Source organism: Micromys minutus, assembly GCF_963924665.1.
Source record: "Micromys minutus genome assembly, chromosome: 6".
Lineage (NCBI taxonomy): Eukaryota > Metazoa > Chordata > Mammalia > Rodentia > Muridae > Micromys > Micromys minutus.
Window position 1 is genome coordinate 3,240,954 of NC_137975.1, and position 24,392 is coordinate 3,265,345.

General features: G+C 47.2%; 1 protein-coding gene across 1 annotated transcript in view; it reads right to left on the reverse strand.

Moving 5' to 3' along the window:
• Positions 1–19,428, reverse strand: part of LOC308421820 (uncharacterized protein C1orf21 homolog) — a 196,545-nt gene extending 177,117 nt beyond the window's left edge. Inside the window, exon 1 of the mRNA XM_080918283.1 lies at positions 19,031–19,428. The gene's annotated coding sequence lies outside the window, so the exon portion shown is untranslated. The remainder of the gene's footprint in view (positions 1–19,030) is intronic.
• Positions 19,429–24,392: the final 4,964 nt, after the last annotated feature.

Sequence of the window (24,392 nt, forward strand, 5' to 3'; positions counted from 1 at the left end):
TGCTGGTAGCTCCTTTGTTGTACTGCTAGGGGCCAGGCGTGGATAAAAGTAAAGCCACCTGGGGAATGCCTAGAACCAGTTATTACTCAGTAACTCAGAGTGGTGGGATGTGAAACAGTAAGTCCTTGGAGCCCCTGGCATCAACACATTTAATTTAATTCCGTATATATCTGTCTAGCCCACTGTGAGCCTGCCATGGCTCGAGGTGAGAGATGAGCTATGCACACAGGCAGGGCGAAGCCCTCACTCGGCAAGAAATCAGTAGCTGTTCTAGAAGGAGTCGGTAATTCATGACCAAGAGGATGCTAATACTTTGGCAAAGCTCGCTTTCTCTGTGTTTGAATTTGCCAGCACGCATGAAGAAACCCTTCAGTCTAGGACACGTGGGTCAGAAGCTGCCTTTAAATTCCACCGAGCTCGTTTTCTGCAGATCTCCCCTCTCTTGAGTCCACGGTCCCACCCTCCAGGATACCCACTCCAGTTCCTTTACCTCCTCCCCGTACTGTGAAGAGATTTCTTCCTACAGTAAGTAAGGCTTGGAATCAGATCCCACAGGAGAGGAACCGAACCAGCAAAGAACAAAGAACAGAATGTGGAGTGGGGCTGGGGGTGCTCCTGTACCAAGGAGAAAGCACAGCAAAATCCGTAGGTTGAGGTTCCCCCAAATTGCAAATGAAACTGTTTGTATACACTGAGTAAAAATAAAGGGAAACAAACAAAACACACACACACACATGCATGCACGCACATAAACACACACGAAAACCCAAAAGAAACAAAAACAAAAACAAGCTAACAATAAACCGAAAACTGTAAGAAAACCACCCAGGCAACGAGAAGGCAGCGCTGGGTGCTGAGGAGAGAGTGCTGCAGTCAGGAATCCATTGCTCTGGCAGAGAGCTAGAGTTAGGTTCCCAGCACCACAGTCAAGCAGTTACAACCGCTCCAGAGGAATCCAACACCTCTAACCTCTGGGATCACCTGCCTCATGTGCACAAACCATCCCTGAACCCCCTCCACACACACATAATTTAAAACAATAAGTCAAAAAAAAAAAAAAAAAAAAAAAAAAAAACAGAAACAAAAGAAGACTGTTGGGAACTAGGTAGTCTCCAGCAGAAAGAATGCTGTCATCCAAGCCCACGGGGTCACTGTGAGAACAGCAAAGGGTGCAGACTTTCTGAGAGAGCACTGTAACGTTAGACAAAAGTGTTATTTTTGCTATACACGAGGCTTCATCAGATTGGGTTGTAGAAGAAAGCCTGGTGAAATCTGACCATTAACAACAGCCATTTCAAATGTCAGAGACTCCCCTCAGGGTGATAGAGCCTTCTGGAAAACATGCCTTAGCATTTTGTCTAGTTAGCACCACCATGGTTTTGCCCACTTCCAAGCTCTTAGCAGGGATTCCTCTCCTTAAGAAACCCAACAGGTTTTTGTTGTTGTTTTAAATCTCTCTTTGATAGAACACTTTTTATTTTATATTATTTTATTTTATTTTTGGAGACAGGGTCTCTCTCTGTAGCCCTCAACTCTCTAAGCAGACGACTCTGGCCTTGAACTTACAGAGATCCTCCTACTTCTGCCTCCTAAGTGCTGGAATTAAAGATGTGCACCACCACCAATGTTAAAAGCTAACATTTAATTTACAGTTTCATTTAACCCTGGGTCCTAGCAAATAACCCCATCACAGCCCACTGTTGATCTGGACTTGAATGAATGAAAGGGGCAGGGGGGGGACAGACAGACAGACAGACAGGGACACAGAGAGAGATAGAGAGACAGAGAAGTCATGGCAATATAGCAGTGTTTTCCCACTGCCAGGAGGGGTCTGCTATGGGATGCTGGAGTGTCCTCACAGGCAGGAACTCACATCGATAAGCACAGACCTTCTGGACTCCATGGCTGCTATGGAAATCAACTGACTCAGCAGCCCATCTAGTCACTGGAAAGTGATGTTTCAGTTCAGGATTGATGTTTAATTTGCAGACACACTACCACCAAAAACAAGCCATTCCCCACTGTGATGTGATAATATTAACAGTCACACACTTCCCAGTTTTAATAGGGCAATTTTAATGTTTTACCAAGTGCACTGAGTCATCAACCTACTCAGCATGGAGATGCAGGAATTGCTGCCATAGTCTTTGGCTTCTCCTCCCTGGCTCCCTGATTTTGGTATTATTATTGGTCTGTTAATCCTCCAACTGCTGTGAGTGGTGTCAGTCATTCGCACTAACAAGGTTAGAAGCCAAGTAAATAGCAAGTGCAAACCAGAAGCCAGACTCCGGGCTACCTGATGGCCTCTTACCTCTTCCTCTCCTTATAGCCACTACCCCACCTGCCAAACAGTGCCAGGACCAGACTCTGCATCTGAAAACTTCATTCTATCATGACTCTTGGTGTAAAACACATACAACTCACACAAACAAATACACACACACACACACACACACACACACACACACACACACCACAAATGCACACAGAGACAGATACATACAACACACAGACACACACACACAACATACACAGACACACACCACATACATACAACACACACACACAAACACAGCACACACAAACACACACAGACACATACAACACACAGGGAGGATTTCTGCATCCTTGATAAAAGGGAATAAAAAGATGCCTGTGTCAAAAATGATGCTCATGTGGTTTCCCAGTCGGTTGAATAGTTGAGCAGAGATCTCATACACCGTCTTAAACACTCTGCCTTGCCTCTTTCCCACAAAAGCCATGATGCTTCAAAGGGAACAGAGGTGTATTGGAAACCTATTTAGTAGAGCTGTCGAAGCAACCCAAGATGCTGCCTTGTGTCTGCTTGAGCGGGAAGGTGTCTGTGTCTAGATGGACATGCCCTGGGTTAGCAGATGCACTCACTGTACTAAGGGGATGGAGCAGAACCTGACACGGGACTCCTGGCCGTGGATTCCTTAGCTCGGGAAGAAAACATCACCTGGAAGATTTTCTTAGTTTTTCCATATTAAAAGCTACCAGATAGATGCATATCCATTCGATTATAGGAAATACTATCTAGGTATGTATTTTTCTTTTCCTGCGCTTGTTTCGAACACATAAAACAAGATAGCTAGTTCTACAGCAAAGACTCACTCCATGAGGTGATGGGGCCGTGTGGACAAGGGCAGCGGGAAAGGCTCGTTTGCGGTACATGCATCCACATCTGAACCAGTCTCCCTTACTCCACACAGTCAGAATGAGGCTCAAGTCTTTCCTGACTAGCCCTTTAATGGAGCAAGCACTGGGGAAAGCATCCTGAATGTCCTTCCTACAATTGCAAGGATGTCGTCGGGGCCTATGAGGGCAGGCAGTGCTTGTCCGGTGAACCTTCTCTCCATTCCTATCTCCTGACCACTTCACAAATAAGCTGGGCATACCTCAAACAGAAATCACACTCCCCAAAACACAGTACTTGATCATCAATATAGGGTTTCTTTGCCTTCTCAGTCACTGGCATTAATCCCTGGCCCTCACCTGAATCCTATTTCTGTGACATTTAAGAGCCAAAAAAAAAATGGGGTCCCAAAAATGTGCGTGGAGGTACGTGATCTGACAGCAGGAGGGGGACAAGCTGAATCTCCTGCCCCTTCTTCTCCACGCTTACATGCCATCTCTCCTCTCCAACCATAAGACTTTGTTCAAGGGTAAATGTGGTTAGCTCTTAACTTAGCTCACCAGAAATCTGATTTTTTTTAAAGTGGAAAAAAAATGAAGATTTCATCTTCTCACAGCATAGAGTATGTCATGCAATTGTATGCTTCCTTATACTTGAACCTGAAGCCGACTCCGCAGAGACAGAAGAAATGAAGGAACGTGGCTTGTCGGTCATGAAAGTGCCTCCCTTGGTCATCCAGAGGCACACAAAGACCAGAGATGTGACAAGGTGTAACAGGCAGCCGCCACTGTCCTCTGACCCCACGTTATTGCCTTCTGCTGGTGTGGCGCTCAAACCTGTGATCCCGTGTGCTAACAGGCTCTGTACCTACAGCTCTAGTTCTTATTTATTGTTTTCCACATTCGAGTTCTTGAAACAATTAGTATACCAGCTCTCAGGGAAAGGCTGAACAGCCATCGGGGCATGAATCAAAAGAAGGGACAGCGGTTCCCAAGGAGCTCCACTGGCACCTCTACATAATTTCTGGTCATAATCTCTGAGTAAACCAGGTTCCCTAGCAACCAAATGTTCATTTGAATTTTCTTCCCCATCCTGCCGCCCAGTCCCCCTTGTCGGCTGCAGCTGCTGACGGAAATATCAGTAAAAAGGAGGGAGGAGAAGACCTGGGGACTTGAGAAGGCACACATGTGTACCACCAAGCCAAAGCAAGAATTACCAGTACCCAAACTGCACAGTACCAACGATAAAAGATCAGGAACACATCTGGCTTGTCATCCTAAAGTGGAATGTGTAGGTTCTTTAGGAAGCAAGAAACTTTCATAGGTACCACAACCTGACAAGCTTGAGAGACGCTGGTGGAGTTTGTACTTAAGGAAGGTTTGGGAGTACAGGCTAGTCTTAGGGAGTCTTAGGGACGCAAACTCAGGAAGGTTTTGTATTTAAAAACAAGGAATTAGACGCAGAACCAAACTCACATCAAAGTAAGTCAGAGAGGCAGGAAATAGCCACTTAGCCTGTAAAGCAAGCCTACAACTGATGTTTAAAACTCTTAGATATCACAAAGAACTGCTCCCAAGGCTGGGGGATCTCCTTGTCTAAAATCTTAGGAGGCAGAAACAATCGGTCAAGCAAACAACCTAGCAGAAGCTGAAGCACTCAGCGGAGAAACAGCAGACGGCGGGATGCTCTGAGACAGAAACTATGAATGTGGATCCCGAGGCCAGACAAGCCGGTGTTACTACTCCACTATGTGCCTCCTGTGTGACTTCAGACAAGTCCTCTATCCACTTGGCCCTCAGATTATCAACCCACAAAAGGGAAACCATGTCTGCTTTTCTACAGGGCTACATTTCGGGATAAATGAGCTCCCTCCCGCACAGTGTCTAGCACATAACGTGCTTGCTAAGAGTTTGCTATGAATTCGTTCTGGTCGTGATTAAGTAACATGTTTCCTTTTGCTTAGTGTGAAAGGATGGACACACTGTACATGATGTTGATGGCACAGCCCCTTTGTGTGCACATACTACATGAGAACACGCTTCCTGATGCTGCACACAGATACTAAATGCACATTTTGCCTTCAGTCTTTCATACAGTCGAGACGTCACTGCTGTGTCATAAGAAACAAAAACAAACAACGTGGCGGGCTTTCCGCAGTGGGAATTCACTTTGAGCGTGGTTTATTGTCTGTGTCTGTGTAACTGCTGATTGGTTCCTCTTCTGCAAGAAAGTAATCAGTAATCCATGTAGATTTTAAATGAAAAGGAAAACGAGCATCTGTATGCCCATCTCTGGACCATGCAAGGACCCAGGGAATTTCCCATAAGCCCCTTCCCAACCACAACCTACCTTTACCCTGTAGCATCTACAGCCCCCCACTCCATCATCATCATCATCATCATCATCATCATCATCATCATCATCCTCTTGCTTTTCTGAATACAGCTTCCTGCACACAGCTCTCTCATTACACAAAAAGGCTCGCTGACTAAGCACTTTTGAACTTCACCTAAGTGGTGCCCGACCATATTGTAGCCCCACTTGGCTTTCCTCCTGCCTCAAACATTACAACTTTAAAAGCAGGCAGACTTATAGGAAAGTCAACACAGCAGGGTACTTCAGGGCCACTAATCAAAGGATAGGCTATCCTTGCTATTGTTTGTACGAACTCGGAGCCTCCTTACTTGGTGTTCAGTTGGCAGATACGTCAGCCATTTCAAGAATTTTGCTATCATGAGCAGCACTACCCAGGCATTCTTGTACCCTCATTGGGGTTTCTCACTGGGAAATCTACAGGACACAAATGAAAACAGATGCTGGCATGGTGAGCCAAGGTTACGGCTCCCACTCCAGTCCTGCAGCATACTGGAAGGAGACCCCGTTCTGCCCGCCTGACAGCTGAGGGGATACATTCCAAACCCCTTCCCACAATCTTTGCATCAATGTGGTGTCACCTGCACCATGAGCACTGACTGACCCTCTGGTCCATGTCTTTGCCCAGCATTTGATAATGACAGATTTGCCGAGCGTGAGACGGTATTGCACCATGAATGGTTTTAATATTAAAATCTATTCTACATTCACTATGATTAAAGAGCGAGGCACTGGAGCACGAAGGGCCAGAGCTGAGGAGAAAATACAGAAGTATCACTGGTTACTTACGGAAATTAAGTCTATAATTGGGGCCCATCTAAAACCAATGGGCTAAAGAAGATAGACTTTTTGAGCAGGGGCTTACAATAACCAGAGAAGAGGAAATTGGATCCAGTCTCCACACCACCCACTAAGATAAACTCATAGAGAAAAATTACTGACAAAAATCATACAACTCCTAAAAGACGACATAGGTGAGTCTCTCTTTGACTGTGCTCTCCAAAATGGCAGCTACCAACCACACGTGGCTCGGGAACTGAGTTCTATTTGATTTACTCTTAACCACGTGAAACTGAAGTTCAAACACTCGTACTGAATTAATTCAGTTACTGGGAAACTCTCGGGCGCACTTGGGACACAGTTGTGCGAAATTACTCCTTTTCAACTGTGAATTGTGAAACCTAATCGCAGAGCAAGTACTTGCACAACTTCTCACTAAAGGCTCAGTGAGAAGTTGAAGTATTGTGGCAAAAAGATGCTCGGAGGTCAAGGCCCCTTGCTGCTGTTGCACGGACCTTAGACTTCATCCCTAACACCAACGTGGTGGTTCACAGCTGCCTCTAAGTCCAGTGCCAGGGGTCTGATGTCCTCCTGGTCCCCAAGGGCTCCGGCACACATGGCTTACATAAATACACATGTACATGTCCATACACACAGATTTAAAATGTTCAGTATGGGCAAATATGATCAAAACACATTCTACATATGTATGGAACACAATGAAACTTACTTTTTAATAATATACACTAATGAAAATTTAAGTACCCATAATTTTAAATCCCTATCACTCAGTAAAACAACATTTTGGGGTTAAAAGAAATGCGTTATTATAATTAACCTCATCTACATATTTAACGTAGCTACTAACAAATTACATGCATGGCTCATATTATATTAATTATATTATACAGTAATTCTCTAAAGCCTGGAAAATAATGACTGTTTTTCCAAATTATGACTCAAAACCATGAAGCAATAAAAGAAGACAAAACTATTCATTTCTATAATGAACAGTACAGTCAGTAAAGATGACAGATGATAAACCAATTTTTAAAAAAGCTCGTAAACATTAGGAACCCTAATCTCCAAATTAACAACCAAGGGACACAGGATGACCCGTGGGGGGAAGGGCGCCTGCAAGGCAGCTCTTGTAGGACAGATGCAAAGAGGGCTGGTGAAGCTCCAGGGAGGGAGCTTGCCTAGAACTCATGAGGCCTCGGGTTTGACTGGACACAATGGCGTCAGAGCTGCAGCCCCAGCACCTGGGCACCAAAAGCCCAAAGATCAGAAGTTCACAGTCATTCTTGGCTAGAAAGGCCTTGGGACACAACAGACCCTGACTCAAGATGGAGTCAGGGAGGGAAGGACATTAAGTGTCTCATCGGCTCTTGCTACCCAGATGACAAAAATACTAAGGTTTGACAGTGTGCCTGCCGGTGAGGACCTGAAATACTAGGTGGAAATGCTCAGAAGCATATCTCATGTTTTCAGTAACGGTTATCATGGCATACTGTCACGGTTGTTTGATTTTAACTCCTTACCATGTCTCATTCATAAATTCAGTCTTATCAGAAGTCTTTAAAAAAAGACTTTGGCATAATCTGTCATTTTGGGGCATCCCTTGGGGATCTTAGGCCAACAGGAGACCATTGCATTGAGCAAAACGCCATGGTATTTATCCTTTAACCCAATGATTCTACTTCTTGGAACCTATCACAAAGATAAACCACTGGATACTAACAAATATTCACCGGGCTTTCCCTTGTAGCCTTGTACACCCAAGGATTTTGTTTGATTTGCAACTAAATCGCCATCAACAAAAAGAAACCACTCCCCACTACAATGCAAGTGGGAATCCTAGAAGCAGCCGTCCATTTAAAAGATTAATGTGGATACTTTAACACCACAAAGTCACAGTTGTAAGATCTAATGAGAAAACCCCAAAGGGATCCCTCAAATACACTATTAAGTGGGAAGAGGAACGCAGAAAACTGTAGGATGCTATCACTGTTCCTAAAAGGACAAAAAGGCTTGATTACCTCAAATAAAATTATCTACACACAAATATGTGCATATAAATTATTGTCTCCATCTGCATATGTGCGTGTGTTTATGACCCTATCTGTGTGTGTGTGTGCGCATGCACATATGCACAACTTCCTAGTTTTTCCCACTTTAAAAAGAATCCATAAGGTCTGGGGAGCAGCGAGAACTATTAATATCTAGGCTCTGGTATCCAAACATCATTTATCCTAATAAAGAGCTGAGGCACACACACACACACACACACACACACACACACACATACACACACACAAACACATACACAAAAGCAACATAAAGCTGAAATACCTTGATAAACCAGAAAGTGATGAATCTATCAAAGACTTCCTAATCTTGCCAAGCAGATATTGAGGGAAAACGTAGAATGAGTTTCAAAATAAATAACCATCTGGAGGCTGAAGCAGGGAGACTGCCAGTTGGAGACTAGCCTGGTCTACAAGCAAGACCCTGTCTAGGATGAATGAATGAATGAATGAATGAATGAATGAATGAATGAATGAATGAACGAACGAACGAATAACAAAAATCAATAAACAATCACAGGGTTTACACAGAAACTGCATTAAAGTCCATGTGTTCCCAATATTTACCTAAGCTGTGCAACGGCTACCTCATGGTCTCATCCAGAACATAGGAGAAAATCAGCTCATTATTTTGAGCATTAATTAAAACAGAAGGAAGGAAAAACAATCATGAATTATACTGAAAGACATATACCTCAAAGTTACCAAATTGGTTGGTACATTGATTGAGAGACAAATCCCAGCCAGCAAGTACAGATAAAAGACTACCCTAGCTTTAACCTGTCCTGCAGTGGCGGAGACCCTCCGTGGCTCGAAGGGCCTGGGATAATCATGGAAGGAGCTGCCTGAAAACAGATCCCAGAGTCATCCATCAGACCCGCATCCCAGCACCTCACTCCCTACCTACCAGTCGCGAGTCAGGGTTCTAACTTTTCCCCAAAGGAAGCGGTGTTTGGGGTCACTCTTGCAACGTCAGGGGCTGTGTGCCACATTCCACGTGACAAACAAGGTGCAGGGAAAGACAGGAACGGAGAGAATGTAAAGACAAAACCAGGAAAAGTCACAGAATGCAAAACCCTCTCAAGTCAGCAGATAAACTCTAGGGAAGAAACCAAAGAAGAAATGCAGACCAAAAAAAAAAAAAAAAAAAAAAAGCCAATCAAGAAAAGCAGATGCTGTGAACATCATTTAACCCTCCTGAGGGTCACTAAGGAATCATTGAAGAGGAAGAGGAAGAGGAAAAAGGAGGGGGAGCAGGAAGAGAAAGAGGAAGAGGAAGGAGAAGGAAAGGAAGAAGCAATCAATATCAATTAAGAGAATTTGCTCTTTTGATATTTGATATAAAAAGAATTATGGCTGAAAAGCCTAGGCATTTTTGGTTCATATTATGGTTAAATGAAAATATAGTTCTTATCTTTTAGAAATAGTATTCTAGGTAGAGACAAGATGATAACCATGTCTGTAATCATGTTTCGAAAAGAAACATGGTCAAGAAGACAGGCAGAGTAGAGGGAGGGGCTGGCAAGGACTGATTCTGGTCTCATCACGGCATCTTTGTGACCCATGAGAACTTTGGTCAAGGGCCCAAGCGTGCTGCTTCTCAACTGTCCCCATCTATAGAGTCACTGCTGCAGGCGCTGAAGAGAATGCCTATGATGCTCTGAGCACAGCACCTGCGAGCATCAGTTAGTGCTAGGGGCACGTATTCCACTGTAAGTCACCACTGCAAGCTCCAAGTGGAGGAAGCCGAAGAGTCTGCTGAATCCAAAGCTAATATGTCCTCCCCACTGTTTTAGGATGCATCCCCCACCTCTACCATTAACAAGGAAACCAGAGTCTATTTATACTACACAGGCTTGCTGACCCTGCTTCTCAGCCTCCAGTTCTGGAAGGAGACACCGTCCGCGATAACGTTGCAACTGTGTGGTTCGGCCTAATGGCTATTCATCCACAGGACGTATTTTCATCCCCTTATAAATCAATACACACTCATAAATTCACAACAATTAAACCCTGTGCCGTTTCATCTTCCTTCCAAAAACCCAGTGGCAAACTGAGAGTCTGAACACAAACTAACACAGCGACTGGACTGCAGGCTTCACAGGAAGCAGAGCGCCGTCTGACAATGGCAAGTTGCCAATAAAGTTTTTTTTTTTTTTGAAGAGTGAGGAAATTTTTGATACTCTTCAATGAAGTACATAATCCCAGCTTTCTTTAATAGGAAACATCTCGAATCCTGGGTAAAGTTCATCAGTATTATTTTACTTCTTCATGCAAGAATTCTGATACACATCGCTGCTCGGTCCTTTCTCCCCATCACCCCCTCACACACACCTCTCTTGCCTGGTTTGCCTGCCTCTTCAGGACCCTCTATTTTGCAGCTTTAGCCTGGAGTTTCCCAGAACTCAATGTTCTACTTGTTTCCTAGATACTTTCCCAGGGCAATCTCCAATCACAGTAACACCTACCACATTTCATTCATTCATTCATTCATTCATTCATTCATTCATCCACACACACAAAATACATACATACATACATACATACACACACATACGCACACAACAAACATGCCATTTCCCCTCTCTGTGTGACAGGATTCTTTTTTCATAGAGAAGGATCAAAGAGATACGTAATTTTACCCTTGTGTGCTTTAACCTTTGGTTGGGGCGAAGTATCAATGTCAATCCAAACATCACAAAGATGAGCGTGCCGTTGCAACAATGGGGTGACATGCAAAGGAGGAGCCGCATGGTACAGTGAAGAGGCAGAAAGGAGGGATTTAATCTTGTCATGGAAATTGCAAAATGATTCCCCAAGAAATGATGACTGAGCCGAGATCAAACCTGTTATTCTACACCGACCTCTCTTCCACAAGCCAGAAGGTCAGCTACCTCTTGGGCTCTCCATCTAAGAGAGCAGACAAACTAAAATGTGTATTTTATACTGACTTGGTGACTTCTTTTCTGCAATGCGTGGACTTTGATCTTAGTGAGCCTGACACATTCAGAAGATGCCAGAGGTTCTCCTTCACCATTTCCCCACGGTTCTGGTTGGTTTTGCTTTGCTTTAAATCCTTGACCTATCTGCCTGCGGAAGAATTAACCAGGCTCTCGGCACCCTGACTGGGATGGCATTAACTGAACAGTCCACTTACTCTGCGTCTACACCACCCCCCTTAGTCTCTTCTCTACACTCAAGAGAAGACCACGTTAAAGAACAAAGGCACGCATCTTCCCACTTCCAGTGACTCCCGGTGCTCAGATGCTGAGTAAAAGCCCAAACTCTACAGTAAACTCTTCACGGTTCACGAGCCTCAGCTTCCAGGTCTCTGTCACCGGGCAGGAGCTGCCTTGAGGAGCCGTATCCACGTGGGCTGGCTCAGGGACTCTTCTGCTTTATCACCCTCCTTCCAGACCTGTTTGTCCCAAAATGCCAGTCTAAGAGTCCAGGAATGCAGAGTGAGAAAAATAAAAACAAAATCCAACTGCATTTAACTGTCCAGCCTGAGACTTCCTGAGGGATTGTGTGGTCCTGCGGTAGCAGCGTTGGGCAGTCAGAGTAAATTAAGGCTGTTTCCAGGAAAAATGGGTGCCCTATAGGCCTGCCTCCCAATTTGAGTGATTTCTTATCTCAGCTCCCAAACCACCTTTGTGTATTCGGCACAGACCACATGTCCGCATGACAATTCCCCAGCTTGCCTGGGAAACTACACAAAGCTAGGCCCCGGACTTTGGCTCTTTTTATCTCCAGTGTCCCCCCAGTGCCAGGCACAGAGATGACACAGGGAGCCACCAACAAAGGCAAATGTTTGCTCAATAAACTACTGGAGCAAATTATAGAGATTAGCGCCTTAACCTTGGCCAACACCACCACTATCTTTCCCGGTGCTGACGAGACTTCCTCATTTAAAGAGATTTTTAAATGGGAGCACCATTTCCATTAAAAAAAAATTAAATCCAAGCCTCAAATCAATCACTGGCTGTCAATCAACCAACAACTACTTACACAACACAATCAATTCTTCTGGCTCAGTGGGCAGGACAAAAGAGCATTATTTAGCTGGGACCATGAGAGTGTATCACTGATGGACAGGGGATATAGCTCAGGGGTAACAGTAACAGACTGCTGTGGAGTCTAGGAAGGTAAAGAACAAGCTAGTCTCACTGCAGAAGGAGTTCCTGGAGCATGAAGGAAGGGAGAAACAGCAAGAGGGAGGCCATCCCACAGACAGCCTGAGGAGACCGCAGAGGTAAGTATGTTCTGCGGAAGCTGTCTCGCAGTCCTAGGTCCCTGACATCGGAAGCAGAACAGTGGATTTTCTGCAGATGTTCTGCGGCTCCAGAGACTCCTGGATTGTGAATTCCTCCATCACGACATCTGTGTGTGATGCATAATCAGGAAGAGGCTGCTTTGTCCCTTACAACCTTCCAATCCTAGGAGCTGCCACATGACTACTGGTGCTTTCCACAGAGCCATGTCTGCCTCAGTTTACCTGGGTCCTTCAGATCTCCTTCTGAGAAGCCACATGCCTCCAAGGCCTTCCCCACACTGGAGACAAAGACCGCGCTCCTCCTCCCAAACACTGGAGTTCGGGGAGAAGCAATCAGGAGCGGCTGTGACGTGCACTCTCAGGCTGTTTATGAAACTCCCTTCACTTACCACTTATCGGGAACGGGTATGAAAAGATGCCCCAACATTCCAGGGAAAACTATGTACTTCTCGGGCAGAAAAAGCCGCGAGTCGCCGACGGAAGTGGAATGTATGAGTTCAATGATGAACTCAAACCACTTATCTGCCGCCGTCAAATAAGACCGAGAGCCATCAGAGAGAATGATTCTCAAACCCAGTCTCCCTGTTGCACAATCAGTGCCTGCCTAAGCTGCCTCTCAAGTCTAATTTTCTAAAAAAAAAAAAAAAAAAAAAGCCAGACCCAAACTAACAGGTCAATGGCTTATATGGCTTTTCTTTTTTCTTTTTCCTCTGGAGTTGAGAATCAAACTCGCAACCTCGGGTTTGTTTGCTAGGAAAGTTACCCTCTCATAGATGTCTATCACATTTGCCAGGCTGCAGTCTGTCATCCTCGGTCAAAAGTGTTCCCACTCGCTGGCAAGGCCAACACATCAACTTCAGATTAGGAAGTGACACCTGCAATGTAGCTCTTTGCTACAGAGCCCTCTGCTCGGCAAGAAACGTGTCCGGGGGCTTATCAAACTCTCAGAGAGAACTGTAAAAATCACAAAAAGCAGGGAAGAGGGGAGGTGGCTCAGGTTATAGCAATATTTATTTAAGGAAAGGTGAAGACAAGACGAAGAAGGTGAAACGAAGCGCTCTGCTTGCGATTAGCAAGGAGGAATCTGGTGCGCAGTAAAGCCTTTGACTGGGGCTGTTCCGGAGAGCTGTGATTTGTTGATTACGTGGTTTTTGGGTTTTTTTTTTTGTTGTTGTTGTTGTTGTTGTTTTTGTTTTTTGTTTTAATAGCAGTCATCATCGGACAGTTAGTTCCCTGTGCTACTATTCCGCAGCAGAGGATGGGTCCTCAAAGCGCAGCGGAATCTGTAAGTGAAAATTAAGTTCCCTGAACTTGGAGCGCTCTAAGTCCATCTATCCCTGAGGCATGGGGTATCTGACTGTCAATTCATGGATGCTGTGAGACAGGCAGAGGCAGGTGTGTGCTGGAAGAGCTAAGGCTTAGGGGGAGGGGGAGGAGTAAGGGGTAAAGCAGGACTGGAGCAGAGGCGCCCTGAGGGCAGAGGGGAGGAGCCCGGTTGGAAGCAGGAAGTCTTCAGTTGGGAGGCAGGTGAGAGGAACACAGAGAAAGTGGCTCCCGGAGATGTCCTTAAGGTAACAGGGCAGCCCCTTCTCAAAGAAACCTCCTGTCTCACAGGTGTAAGAAGAAACCAGAGGGGCTGTAGGTGAACATCAGTGGGGCAGAAATGAGTGGGAAAGTTCTGGGGAGGATAGAAACTGAAAGGGATACTTGGCAGAGAAACTGGAGGTAAGGAAGGCCAGCCCGAGAGAACAGATTTCTGAGGGAGCCACAGGATGCTGGGAGCTCACAAAACTGGGCAGGGCTCCACGCTGCCTTTTTCCAGGTTATTTTGGAGGAAGCAGCTGTGAACCTAATAAACTAGGGGATGGGAGTGCTAGAAGCTTGCTCTCCCAGGACCTCGGCACCAGGACAGACGCCAACATGGAAACCCCTGATTGCTACCACTAGAGTTGAACTGTCCAAGACTAAACGTGAAGAACACCCTGAGAGATGGTAAGGGATATTCATACTGGCTGAGCCCCTCAGACAGATGGGATGGCAGGAGAGAAGGGTTCATCAGCTAGGGAAATCGTGGCTATCCCAAATTAAGATGACCCTAACTCAAGAACTCAGACAACTCCATGGAGCAATCTGTTGTGCCGTACTACTGATAATCTAATGGAGTGTCCTGTATTAACTTCCCCATCAAATATGTTTCAAAAACGCCACCCCGAGGCATACGACACAGCTCTTAATAAACTAGCACACAGATTTATTAAAAACCATGTCTGCATCTAATGTATTTCTCCAAGGTCTTAAACACATTACAGACCTTAACTAATTAAGTTAATTCCGTCAGTTTGATCACTATTTGAGTGACTTCCAAGTGCAAAGTAGTAATGCTGTGCCAGATGCCATGGGGGTTTCTGAGAAGAGCAAGGGAACCCTGCCTTCCGGTGGCTTGGTCAGAAGCTTGAATTCTGGGGACGCTGCACTCTTAACTCACAACTGAGGAAATACAGTCTCCCAGCCACACACTTACAGGAAAGTCAGGGAAGACTCTCCTGGGCTTGGCCGACATGTTTTCGTTGATCCTACCCAGGTTTACCCCAAGCAGTCCTGTCACAACTGCACAACCGCAGCATGTCACGCTGTTTGTCACTGCAACTGAAACCTGTAAAATTAAACTTCAGAACGGAGGCAGTCGGGATAAATGATTGCCTACTTTACAAATATGTATCTGTGTAATTTACACACCACCTCAGATAGGCTCTTGAATTATGAGCCCTGAGAGTCAAAACTGTCACTATTTTTAAACAGCAGTTTACGATTGCAGTGCTTCCTACACAAAAGGCCTGTCCCTCTGTGTGTGTGTCTGTGTGTGTGTGTGTCTGTGTGTCTGTGTGTGTGTCTGCGTGTGTGTAAGTGTGTGTGTGTGCACTCAGTTTTCAAAGCAGTATTTTGCACTGTCTGTTGCAATCTGCTTTTCAGGTTTTACCAAGAACCTATCTAAATACGACTCACTCTTCCCCAGACTACGGAATGAAGTTCAGAGCCTTCTGAGATACCTTAAAAATGAATGTATTTACTAAAAAAAACATATTAGTAACATAAAATCATTTCTACTTGGGTCAGTGACATGGTTCATCAAAGAAAGGTGCCCCAGCCACCAAGCCTGACAACCTGAGTTTGACGCCTGCCCTCTGCCTACGTTCGTCCATGTGCTCGGTTCACATGGATTCACTGTAAATTAAAAGCAGAGCAGGGTCAGAAGCCCTGGCCACCCAGCATGAACACAGTAGGGGGGTCCACACCTGCACCATCTCTCATCACCCTCCATGCACCGTGGCGTGGGGCCATCCTATTACCATTTCCACAACAGTATTTCCTCATGAAACTAAGTCTAGCCCCTCCATTATCAGAGTGAGTGAGCCCTTATTTACTAGATGTCGGGGTTGCTTTGCACCATCCGTAAGTTCCTGAAATGTTAGAGGCAAATCAACTTTTACCTAAAAACCATTTTCACGTAAGATTGCACTGTACGAGTAAATGGGCCAAGCCTCACCTCTGGCTGACAGTGGGCAGGGCGCCGCTCAGAAGACCTACCAAAAGACCCCAGTTCATTCCCATGCACAGCCTCAAGCCCGAAATTCTGGTGAGTTTAGGTTTCAAGAGTTAAGCCAGGAGGAGATCCGGAATCAAACAATCTAGACCACTAGCCACAGCCTGAGACGTCAGCCACACAACAGGAGGAAAATTATATTCCTGAGACACAAAGTGGTGCCCCGCCCACTTTACGCTCAATCCTAACAACCCTAAGGAAAACAAGGCACTGTATTCTACAACACAAGCTGACCGTTTTCTGTTAGCTGACGTCTTCTTCCGGTGTCCAGCCAGAATCACCAGCCTCACTCCTCTGAGCTATGTTCAAAGTAGGGCTTGGAGCACAGGGACACTTAGCTGTTGAATAACTTCTCTGATAAGGAACACGCAGCAGAAGTGGCCACACAGGAGCCTAGAGCAAGCCAGTTTTCAGTGCCAAACCCAACACAAGACTAAACACAAGACTAACACGCAGCCTGGATATGGTCCAGGTGTGAACCATGGTCATACCTCCGTGGCATGTGTCAATCAGTTACAGGCAGCACCAATGGATGGGGACGTTCTCCATTCATATCTGTGACTCTTCAAGTTGAGAGAAGGAGGGAGGGGGAAAGGAGCCTCAGGTGTTACCTTCAGAAACTCTGTCCACCTCCTCTGAGACAGGATCTCATCACAACAGTCTGTCCAGTGCCCTATCAGTGCCCAGAAACCCACACGGAATGACTGAGGGAGGCAGGCTGGGGACTTGGGAGTGAAAACTTCTAACCCTGAAAAAGGAAGAAGCTGAGAAGCAGCTGGGGTCCTCCCAGAACAGACGTCTTCCTGCTGAAGGATGCAGATCCTCTCTACCAGCTACACAGTCGTGGGAGGAAGGGCAAGCGGGGTCTATGTTCCAAATCTGACAGGGCGTGAATAGTTTGTATTCCAAACGAGATGTGAGCTGAAGGCCAAAGGTACCTCAGCTCTCTTGAGGCATCCTCTCCTCCAAGGGTCCAGAGCACTTGTGTTTGTTTCTTTCCTCTGCTCTAAACCCAGCTTGCACGGCAGCACACACTAGAAGGGATGGCATGTCAACGCTGCGCGCCGACCTCGGAAGTGCTGGTTCCAGCACAGTGTCTACTGCCTTCAAACACGCTGGGCTGTTCTACCCCAGGGACCCTTCCTATCCTGTTAAGTAAGGAAACGGAAGCAGATGATGGGAGTCCAGATTAATTTCCAAATCCCATCAACTGGATTTCCAAACATCCAACACAACACAGCACGTACTTAGTTAATCATGTAACTCAGCTCCAGAAGATAAAAAGGGGGAATGGGTAGAAACCCCCAAATTCTGCACCTTGGACTTAACAGACCCTTCTTAAATATCACCTAACACTCCCCTCCAGGAGATGAAGTAGTCCAGGTCCGCTCCACCCATGTTTGTTTCTTCCTGGTACATCCCAACTCTACCAAACTCAAAGGTTATTCTCATTAGGTAGAAAGTGAACAGCATCGCCTTGAATTGGAGGGTGTTCCTTATATCCGTTCGTGTAATGAACCTCTCAGCTCCTCTCACGTCTAAAAGGGTGGAGGGGGGTGCGGGGAATCTGGCCAAGCAGCCCCCTCCCTGTGTCTGAGTCAGAGTATCGCGCCTTCACTGAGGTTCTGGTTGGTCAGGGTGTATCACTTTCAGAGCCGCGTAACTGAACCCATGGCTGTCCTCCAGCCACTGTGAGCATAGGTTCTATTTAAAACACTTTTCCTAACTCACAGGCGATGAAGGTATCTCATAGGTTGTCAACTTCCTCCTGGAAACAAATGACTTCCCTCTCAAAAAAAACAAAAAAGAAAAAGAAAAGAAAAGAAAAGAAACAGAAAGAAAACTGTGCTGGCTCTCTCAAGATTATTGCGTGTTTGGGTGTGTATATTTTTAATCTTCGGCCGAGCGACTCTACAGGCAAAGAAAGGCACCCCCAAATTTTATCAATATGCCTGAGCCATTCAGGGCCTTCCAAAGAGGAATGAATGGGCGACGGAGGCTCTTGGGCCTAGGGACTTCTCCCACACACTCATTACATAGGGGTATAAAAAAATCTCTCTGGAGGGAGGGGCAGGGTGGGTGGTAGGAAGGACATTAAGCAGCTGAGCAAAGGCAGCCGAGCCGACGCCGCACTTCTCGAACTGCCTGCCTGCAGTGGGGAAAGAAATCTGCTCGTGTAATCCAACCAAGCACCCTCCGCAAGGGCACGAATAATAAATACACACAGGGAGGCAAGCAGATGTACAGAAAACAAGCCACCCCGAAAAGGTCAGAACTTCAGAAATACCCGGGGAATCGTACCCCCTACATCAGTGGGAACGAGAGAAGGGACTTGGAGACTTAGCCAAAGATTCTAAATTTGGGAGTCTTCTTTTTTAATTCTTCTTCCCAGCTCCTGCTAGCAAAGTAACAGTGGCTACAGGCAAAGCTAGAGAAGAGCAGGAAGGCTGAGGGCGGCGCGGGGTGCGGGTGGGAAGGGAGGGGTGTCTCACACCAGCCACCCAGGCCTCGATGTGACGAAAGTCGTCAGCAGCCCTAACCGCATCCCAGCCCCACCGCCCTGCAAGCAGACGCCCCCCTCCAACTCCCCCAGCCTGGCTCCGGTCCCTTGCAGCCAGCAGCCCCGCAGCGGCAGCCCAGCCCGGGCAGAGCGCCGGCGGCACGGGGACCGCGGCTCCCATCCTCTCGGCAGACACCCCGCAGGCCTCCCTCCTCGCCCACCCGGGATGCCCAGCACGCCGGAGGTGGCTCCCGCTTACCTTGGACGCTCGCGGGGGGGGGCCGAAGGTGGCAAGCCCCCCGCCCCCCGCCCCTGGCCTCCTCGCCTCTTCTCCTCCCTCCTCCACGTCCTCCTCCTCCCTACAGTGTGGCCGGGGCTCCCCCCTCCTCCCCGCCGCCTGGAGTAAAAGCAGAAAACCCCGGAGCCGGGCCCGCGTGCGTGCGTGCGGGAAGGCGGCGCGCGGCCAGCTCTCCAGTCACTGAGCGCGGCGCGCGGCTCGCGAGCAAAGTGTGAAAGAAGCGGTGGCCGCGGCGGCCGCGCCACGGAACGGCCCCCCGGGAGTGGGCAGGGAGCGAGCGGGAGCTGGCAGGCTCGCAGCGAGGAGGGAGGGGACCTCCGCGCCCAGGCGCTCACTCGAGGGGCGGAGGCAGCCAGACACTCCCCCGCCGCCCGTCCCCTCCCCGGCCCGGCTCCCGCGCGCCGCCGGCTCTCCACCCCCGGGGCGGGGCCTGCGGAGGCCGCCGGGCGCGGCGCTCGGGGAGCAGGGGCTGGGCAGCCAGGGCTGCGGGGAGGGAGGTGGGTGGGCGAGCGTGTGTCTGTGTGTTGGCCTGTGTGTGCGTGCATGCGCGTCTGTGTGCGTGCGTGCGTCTGTGTGTGTGTGTGTGTGTGTGTGTGTGTGTGCGCGCGCGCGCTCTGCAGGAAGGGCGGACTGTGGGTCTGTGTGGAGGGTGTGGGTGCAGCCGCCGTAGCGCAGAATGTGTGTGCGACTGTGTGTGTGTGTGTGTGTGTGCATGTGTGGTTTGTGATTTCGCGCGCACCCGTGCAGGCTGGAGGGCAGTGTGTGTGTGTGTGTGTGTGTGTGTGTGTGTGTGTGTGTGTGTGTGCATGTGTGGTTTGTGATTTCGCGCGCACCCGTGCATGCTGGAGGGCAGTGTGTGTGTGTGTGTGTGTGTGTGTGTGTGTGATTTGACTTCGCGGCGCACCCGTGCATGCTGGAGGGCAGACCCAGATAGGGAAGGCTGCATCTTGCCTGGTCTTCCAGGGGCCTGTCACTTGCTTGGTGGTGTGTGTGGGTGCCCACCGAGGCTTCACCAGCTGTGAGGCAGGAGCCGGGAGGGCGGACGTCTGTCCCGCAGACCGACAGACCTGGGCCGGGCCGAGGGGCTGTGCCTGCTCCCAGCTAACTAGGGAAAGGCTGGACAGCCTCGCCCTTCCCTCCTAGGCTAGGCAGAGCCCTCCGCATCCAAGGCCAGGAGACCCGCCTCTATGCGTCTCCACCTTACCTCAGAGCTGCAGCGCCTGCAAGATGAATGAAGACGCTTCTGCGACTTGGTAAAAGCTAAAAGATACTGGGGAAAAGATGCGGACGCCCTGCTCGGCTTCCCCACCCACCCGGGCCTCCTAGGACAGAAGGGACGAGACTGTGCCAGCTGAGAGATTGATAAAGAACCTAGAAAGATCATCCCTGGCCAGCGGACCGTTTCTTTGTGGACCCCCACAGATCAACTTGTTTCCTTCCCTTTGGGAAGGGATTTGTTTTCCCTCATCCCAGGCTGGGCCTTTCCTGTGCACACTGAATTGATCTTTCTACACCGATAGCCTTTGCACGTCTTTTGTACAGCTTCAGCGCGCTTCATTGCTCCTTCATTGCTGTAGACTCGTGAGGAATGCCAGGCCCCCAGAGCAAGGACACCCATGAAAACAATGGTGGTAAAAGATCCTCCCCAGACCTCACGGACTACACACACTACCCGATCACTTCCCACATTCAGCCAGGATGAAGTTGGAAGACAGAAAAAGACACAGCTGTGACAGTGATATGACACTTAATTGAAAAGCAAATTTATAATTTGGCTTAATGAAACAGGCTTTAAACCCCACCCATTAGTGTCTGGAAAGTCCACCTCTTCATTTTTAAATTCAATTCTTTTTTTTTTTTCCTCTTTTTCAAGGTCAAAGGCTAATGTTACATTGGATTGCCTTTTTAAAAAACGTACCCCTGTTTTAGTTTATTTTTCTTTCTGTAACCTGTATTGGTCACCTAACCTCTTGAAAGGGGATGGCCAGGAAGGGAATGTGTTTGTGGAAGTTTTAGTCATTTTTTTATTCTACAAAATGGAGCTGATAGTCTGTTTGTCGTAAGCTTACTGGGAAAGCAAGAAGAAAACAAACTGGTGGCACTTCGTGTCTGGCCTAAGAAGTAAATAAACAAGAGTGATCACTTTCAATATATAGTAACCTCAAATTTACCATACTTTTTTTTCTCTATGCTTTTTTCTTGAAATGGGTGAGTATTGCTGCTGAGTTTATTGAGATGTAGTCAGCCATTCTCTGGGGTGTTTAGGACATGCCCCAAAGTTTCACTGGTGATAAAAGGCAAGAAAAGTACAACCAATGTGCAGGTGAATGAGTGTGTTCCTGCCAACACTTACTCGGAAGGAGCACTGAGGACCACGTAGTCTGTTCTTCACCTTGGCAGAGGTGACAGGCCACAGGGCAAGCACTTCATACATGTTCGGAGAAAGCCCACCCATTCTGTGAACTTCTAAAGCTAGCTTGAAAATCCGCCAAGGTATTACACAGTCCTTGGGACTTTGTTGTTTTGAGTATTGTACGTAGCCTCTTTTGACCCTGAATCCCTATCTCTCAACCTCTTCTTCCCAACTGCCGGGATCTCTGGGATGCACCACCACACCAGGCTGTGATTTTTTTTTCAAGTGAAAAACTCAGCTAAATATAAAGAAAATAAAAACCATCATAATCCCACGGTCCAGAGAGAAGCACTTGCCAAGTCTTTGGTGCGACTGTTTTCCTCCCACTAACTTTACTGTTCTCTGGTCGGCACGCGTGTATTAAGCACCTCATTAGGAGAACAGGTCATTCATTGGGTTCCAGTTTTGACTCACTGCCAGTGTTATCTGCTCCTCAGAAGAGCTATTCCTTCGGATCTCATGGACAATGTCCATACTGGGCACAGGCAGTCAATCTAGTTTCATGGGGCATGAAACATCTGCCACTTTGAACCATTCTTAAGGTTAACTTCTTTTCAAAAGCGCCAAAAACTCCTCAGGAAGGGTTGACATCCCTGGAGATCATACGCAAGTCTCATGGAATTGTGGGCAAGCTTACCCATCGGTAGTGGAATTCCTAGGAAAATCAACCTCTGTGATAAACATTGCTTCGTAGCACACACCAGTTTCCCACGCTGCAGGGATCTCTAGACACATTTGCCTTTGCCACAAACTTGGGAGAGGCCAGAATAGAGATCTCCACCACCTTGTCCTGCCGAGCCATCACCGTGACACCACTCGGGTGGAGGAAGCAGAAAGGATTGCCACCGGGGGTTGCAGCCAAATGTGCCACTAAACCCTTGCAGTAGTGATAACTGCAGAACTACCTGGCCTGGTACAGGAGACACTCAGCACCAGGAAGAGCTCTCCCTGATCTTGGAAGACGGCCCGGGTTCTGTCCTGACACCCACACGGTAGCTCACAACCATCTGTCCGTCTGTATCTCCAGTTCCTGGCCACAGGTATACACATAGAAGGAACACATGCACACACACTACATAAATAAAAATCTGTTTTTAAAAACCCTGTTTGTACCAGGCATGGTGGTGACAGCCCTGCATAGCAATTTCTAACCCATACAGAAGAGATAACCACAGAGCTTCCTGGGGCGAGAGAAGACTGCTCAGCAACAGTCTTCCCAGAAGAAGAGGTTGCTATGATCTCAAAATGGCCACCCAGGACGAGTTAGACCCCGTCTCAAGAAACGAACAGCAAAAAAAAAAAAAACCCAACTGCTTAGTCAGCCCGATCAACTAGATATTTCATTGTTAAAGAACTTCCCTGCTTGACATCTGATTAGTGAGATGAATAATTATAAAAATAAATGTAAATAATTATGAGCAGATTTGCCAAAGCATCTTTTTATATAAGCGTTGCTACGCTGCTCTTCCACATCATCAGAGTATATGAACCCTATGCCGTCCAACACAATAATATCCAAAACGATGGCACTTTGCCCAGAAAAGCTACATTTTAATCCCCAAAGATGGGGTCGAGGACATGATTGCGGAAAGTAAAAGCATTTGCTGCGCAAGGCAAACTCAGTTCAATCCCAGGGCCACCATAAAAAGCCATATGACTGTGATCCCTGCTCTCCCACAATAGAAAAATCAGTGGGAAGCTCCCTGGGCCAGTAGGCAGCAGACAGACAGACAGACAGACAGAGAAAGAAAGAGAGAAAGACCCTGCCTCAAACCGGGTAGGCGTCCTTGGCTTCAAGCCTGCCGACTTGCTTTTGGTCTTAGAAGCTAACGTGGTGTAAGGAGAGAAGTGGCTCACATGAGGTGTCCTTGGGCAAGCTATGTCATGTGTGCGCACATAAATAAATGCAGGTAAGTAGGGTAAAGAGAGAAAGACTTCCGGCAGCTGCACTCTGATCTCAGCACGCATGTGCGTGCACACACAGGAATGAATGGATCGTACAATCATCATCATCATCATCTTTCCTGTCCCTAAAGCTATTGCTTTTGAATATTTGGTTTTATACCACCATTCATATAACAGACCCACTTAAGTTTTTCTTATTTTAAATGTAATTGTATTATGGAGTCTATGGGGTTTTTTATTTTTTCAAAATTTAAATGTTAACAACTTCACTCCTGATGTGGTAGAAGATAGGACTTTTGGGAGGTCACTAGACAGATGAGGCCGTCCAGGTGGCTTCTAGTGCTCATGATGGGAACAATTAGACATTCTTCTCGCTCCCCAGCCTCGACACAGGAACACGGCAAGAAGGTATGTGAGTTCAAGCCCTGGGGAAGGTTCCTACGAATATCTCAATCACGTTGGAGTCATGATCTTGGCCTTTGAACTCTGCCAAACACTGAGAAGTTGTTCTTTACTACCTAAGTCACCTAGTCTACTATAAGCTGACTTTGACATACAGAGTCCCCTTACCTTTGGATGTAAAAAGAAAACTCAGGGAAGTAGATAAGATGAAGAAAAGATAGTAAAGCTATGTCCTGCTCTCCTACAGTATCTCATAGCAAGGAATTAATTTCATGTGGTCCAGTTTGAAGAGGCTTTTCAGTCTTCTAAAGAAACAGAAGTAGGTAGCTTTGGCAGGATAATTCAAGCACAGGAGACCCTCAAACACCCTGAAACTTGTTCTACTCATTGTGGCTCCACACAGAGCAGTGAGCCTGGATTGCATGCCGTGTGTCATGCATACGTTGTGTCACTGCGTCTTTCCGATGTCACAGCCTGATGCTGTTATCAGTCTTCCAGAGCAGACACAGATACAGAGGTCAGGAGGTGGAGGGACAGGAAGGGAATTCATGAGCAGTTGGATCTTACTGCTTGTGCGTCTGAGTTAGTAAATGTATCTGCGGT